The following is a 5,526-nucleotide window of genomic DNA, read 5'->3' as shown; positions in this document are numbered from 1 at the left end:
CGAACCATGCTTTGTGCAAAATTCCACTATTCGGCATTCTCTTTTGTTCCTTTTCACCAGTCCATGTTCTCCTGCTATTTTCCTCCTTTGTTTTTCTACTACCAAACTGCAGTCATCCACCACAATTAAATTTTCGTCTCCTCTAACTGTCTGAATAATATCCTTTGTCTTATCATACCTTACCTGTCTTGCAACTGACAATGTGTTCACCATGCTTTTCATGACAGCTTACTCGCATTCCTATTTTCTTATTCATTATTACGCCTATTATGGGTTACTCCTATTCGATTTTGTTGTGGTAACTCTTGCTGACAAGTGCAGACGCTCAGCTCCTGGTACCACCACATTTCGGCAACTCTCACTATATCTAACTTTCGCCCTTTCCATTCACCTTTTTAAATTCTCTTATCTACTTGTGCGGTTAAGGGATTTAACATTCTATAGTGCGACCCACAGAATGCCAGTAATGGATTTTCAAGTAACGACATATTAATGAGAAGTTCCCCGCCTGGAGATCCGAATGGGGAACTATTTTACCTCCGGAATATTTTACCAAAAGGATGCCATCATAACTAAGCCTCACAGTAGAGCTGCGTTCCCTCGAGAAAAAATTAACGGTGATAGTTTCCCTTAATATCCCCTTTCTTTCAATCGTTCGAAGTACCAACACAGGAAGCCCACACTGCCAAATGTTGCGGAGTCAGATCACTGAGTCGTCCCGGCTGTTGCCCCTGAAACTATTCAAAAGGTTGCTACGCCTCTACAAGAACCACAGGTTAGTCTGACGTCTTCACACATACACCTTTGATGTAGTTGCATCTACGGTACAAGTTTCTGAATCGTTGAGACAAGTAAACCATCTCAATAATGTCCCAAGGGCTCGCGGCAGTGGCCTAGCGCTTCTAGGCGCTTCAGTCTGGAAACGCGCGACCGCTACGTCGCAGGTTCGAATCCTGACTCGGGCATGTATGTGTGTGATGTCCTTAGGATTGTTAGGTTTAAGTAGTTCTAAGTACTAGGGGACTAATGACCTCAGATGTTAAGTCCCATAGTGCTCAGAGACATTAGGAATGTCCGAAGGTTCATTGGGGAACAAGTACGTGCAGTATTATAAAAATATGCTGACAGTCCCTGTAAGAGAGAACTTGTAGAATAGAATAAAACATTACTAGATGGACTGTACATCCGAGCTTCATGGATGAACGCTTATGGTATACCCACTGCGTAGTTAACGCATGATAAAGATCCTAGTAACACACTGGTATCTACAATTATTTATAAAAAAGAAACATAAAACCTTAACTATTCAGTGAACAACAAAGTATATTTCTGAAAACATAAAATAATGTAAAGCTGTCACCAGCCTGGAGGTTGGCTTGAATAACTCAGTCCACGTCCTACTGAAGACGTTATGTACTCATCTGCATCCGAGCTTCAAACTGTGTTACCCTGGCTGTTACAGGGGTACCTAGTAGAACCGCTGATGTGATATGGGCGTCTCGATACATAGATATTTCTCCCAAAAGAAGAAAAACAAGGGTGGATCGAAAATTAATGCCAGAAGTATTGTAACAGTTTTAATAATGAATAGGTAACAGCGGAATTAGTACTGATCAAACAAAGTCTGAACTGTTCTCTACACAATATTATCGTTCATCATACTGACCATACATTTGCACAAATTCGCGCCATATATGAACCGCGGCATCAAAACAAGTGCGGAGAAATTCGGGGGTATGCTTCTTGACCCTCGGTCTTATGGCTGTTTTAACCTCATCCATGAAGAAACTGCATGGCGACGCTATAATGAACATCAGTAATGTGTGGCGTTGGGTGAAAATTTGATAATGGAGAAGCGGACACTGCAGATAATTCGCGTAGCGGCCGGCTGGCAGCACCATGTTACTGATGCCAATCGATGATGAAGTGATTCGAGGAGACGGACGTTTACAGAGTTCAAAATAAAGAGACTTTATTACTGGTCAGGGTAAAAAGGATAAAGGAGAAAAATCCAGCATTATTACAAAGCGTCATACTGAAACAAGTGAAACTGCAAGATAATTTATTTCAACTGCACTATCGTTTTCGTTCAGACACAATGTTTCAGTAAAAAATTTTGTTAATAGCAGATGGCACCTATATGTATCATAAAAGAAATGTCAAAACATAAAAATTTTAATTAACATTTTGTTATACAAGGGTGGATGCGTGTAGTCATGATACAACATTACGTATTATACACTACTGGCCATTAAAATTGCTACACCAAGAAGAAATGCAGATGATAAACGGGTATTCATTGGGCAAATATATTATACTAGACTGACATGTGATTACATTTTCGCGCAATTTGGGTGCATAGATCCTGAGAAATCAGTACCCAGAACAATCACTTCTGGCCATAATAACGGCCTTGATACACCTGGGCATTGAGTCTAACAGAGCTTGGATGGCGTGTACAGGTACAGCTGCCCATGCAGCTTCAACACGATATCACAGTTCATGAAGAGTAGTGACTGGTGTATTGTGACGAGCCAGTTGCTCGGCCACCATTTAGCAGACGTTTTCAATTGGGGAGAGATCTGGAGAGTGTGCTGGCCAGGGCAGCAGTCGAACATTTTCTGTATCCAGAAAGGACCTACAGGACCTGCAACATGCGGTCGTGCATTATCCTGCTGAAATGTAGCGTTTAGCAGGGCTCGAATGAAGGGTAGAGCCACGGGTCGTAAACATCTGAAATGTAACGTCCACTGTTCAAATTGCCGTCAATGCGAACAAGAGGTGACCGAGACGTGTAACCAATGGCATCCCATACCATCACGCCGGGTGATACGCCAGTATGGCGATGACGAATACACGCTTCCAATGTGCGTTCACCGCGATGTCGCCAAACACGGATGCGACCATCATGATGCTGTAAACAGAACCTGGATTCATCCGAAAAAATGACGTTTTGCCATTCGTGCACCCGGGTTCGTCGTTGAGTACAACATCACAGGTGATCCTGTCTGTGATTCAGCGTCAAGGGTAACCGCAGCCATGGTCTCCGAGCTGATATTCCATGCTACTGCAAACGTCATCGAACTGTTCATGCAGATGGTTATCGTCTTGCAAACGTCCCCATTTGTTGCCTCAGGAACCGAGACGTGGCTGCACGATCCGTTACAGCCATGCGGATAAGATGCCTGTCATCTCGACTGCTAGTGATACGAGGCTGTTAGGATCCAGCACGGCGTTCCGTATTACCCTCCTGAACCCACCGCTTCCATATTCAGCTAACAGTCATTGGATCTCGACGAACGAGAGCAGCAATGTCGCGATACCATAAACCGTAATCGTCATAGGCTCCAATCCGACCGTTATCAAAGTCGGAAACGTGATGGTACGCATTTCTCCTCCTCACACGAGGCATCATAACAACGTTTCAAGAGGCAACGCCAGTCAACTGCTGTTTGTGTATGAGAAATCGGTTGGAAACTTTCCTCATGTCAGCACTTTGTAGGTGTCGCCACCGGCGCCAACCTTGTGTGAATGCTCTGAAAAGCTAATCATTTGCATATCACAGCCTCTTCTTCCTGTTGGTTAAATTTCGCGTCTGTAGCACGTGTACTTCGTGGTGTAGCAATTTTAATGGCCAGTAGTGTAATTTGACATTTTTAAGATTTATCTAAACCATTTATCTAAACTGGTTTTGGTGCCTGTGTTCAACTATGAGCCAAAACTAAATGTATTGGTAAACGAAGCGAGTTTTTCTCCGTCCGCGGTCGTGTCGTTGTGGTTGCTGTGCCAGTGCACAGTGCCAGAGGCTGAGCTAGCAGCGCGCCGGCCGGCAACGACACGGAGTTGACGGACCCCTGCAAAGCAGCAGCGGCCCCGATGCGCCGTGCGGCCCTGCCCGGTGAATCCCCTGTCGTACAAGCCCGGTGCCGTGTCGACACGCTCACACACGGCTTTGGGGAGGGCCGTGCTGCCGCCGAAGCACGGGCGCAGCCGGGGACGTCGTGCTGCGCTGGTGTTGTTTACGCCGGCCTACCGGGCACCACCGCCCACGCGTTTACGTTTCGTTGTCCCGAGTCCCTCTGACGGTGGAATGGGGGGTGCGGCGCGAACGTGGGGAGGGCAGCGTGTTTGTTTGCTGTAGGCTATGACACGGCCTGGCCCGGCCGTATTGAATGCCCGTGGACAAGGAACAACAGAGGCCTGTACGTGCTCTACAGCGTTGCTGCCAGCCCGTGTACCTGTTGTTTTCACACCTCTGTGCCCTCGCGAGTTCTTCTTTTTCTAGAGAATTGTCTCGCTGCTCACGGCCCCTCGTTTTCATAACGCTCTGTAAAGCCAAATGTTAAATTGAAGTGAAAAAGTTCGTATTGTATCATTGGCCTAAGAGCTTTTAGAGACTGCGGGTGCATCGACGTGTAAATTTTTTCGATATTCAAGGCGTGCCTTACAAATCAATCCTCTGAAGATAATCTCTATCTTTATCGTCGGGACCGAGCGAGTTTCTGACGTAACAGTGGTGTGTTTTTCTGTTGTTGGAGTGACATCACTTTACGCAGCATGTGAGAACACGAGAACGGACAGCGAGAATATACTCCCCGTATCCAGCCTGGCAAGAATTATGAGACGGGAGGACAACACAGGAGACCCCGCACCACTTACAAGACCGTAAAACAATATTAGGGCATAATGTATCGTTCACGGCGAGCTTATTAGAAACGGAGATCGCCGCGCGGGATTAGCCGAGCGGTCTTGGGGGCTCCAGTCATGGACTGTGCGGCTGGTTCCGGCGGAGGTTCGAGTCCTCCGTCGGGCGTGGGTGTGTGTGTTTGTCCTTAGGATGATTTAGGTTAAGTAGAGTGTAAGCTTAGGGACTGATGACCTTAGCAGTTAAGTCCCATAAGATGTCACACACATTTGAACATTTTTAGAAACGGAGATCAAACTCGGATTGAGGAACGACGCTGGACGAAATCGACTGAGCCTCCTTCGAAGGAACTCCGAGTTTATCTCAAAGAGGTGAGCGGGTCTACATTATTTCTCAGCAAACCAGTGTGAAGTACACGGCACTTCCCATTGCACCGTATGATTCTTTTTCCGTTCCACTCACGCATGGCTTTTGGATTCCTACGGCAGCGATATGTGTGGGGCTATAACATATCCCTAAATCATTCATGTAACCTAGCAATACCAACGCATTTTCCACAACGTGCATTACCAAGAGGAGGGTGGTTTATGCCCACCCTAAGAAAATTTATAAAAAAAATACGAAATTCGTTAATTGTCGTTGACGCGTATTAACATCATAACTTTTAAAAGATGTACAGATACGTCAGTAGTGCCCCTAACGAGAAAATATCTGATATCTTTTCGTACACACTAAGAAACGTCAACGAACTTTGAATGACGTGTAGGCCCACTGCCAAGGAGGTCGATTTATCCCCGCTCTAAAAAAAAATTTTATAATGCAAATTTCGTTAACTGTTGTTGACGTCTACTCACAAAATGCGTCTTAAGGATATATTGATG

The sequence above is a fragment of the Schistocerca piceifrons genome, chromosome 4, assembly GCF_021461385.2.
Source record: "Schistocerca piceifrons isolate TAMUIC-IGC-003096 chromosome 4, iqSchPice1.1, whole genome shotgun sequence".
NCBI classification, from domain to species: domain Eukaryota; kingdom Metazoa; phylum Arthropoda; class Insecta; order Orthoptera; family Acrididae; genus Schistocerca; species Schistocerca piceifrons.
Note: the sequence above shows the minus strand (reverse complement) of the source record.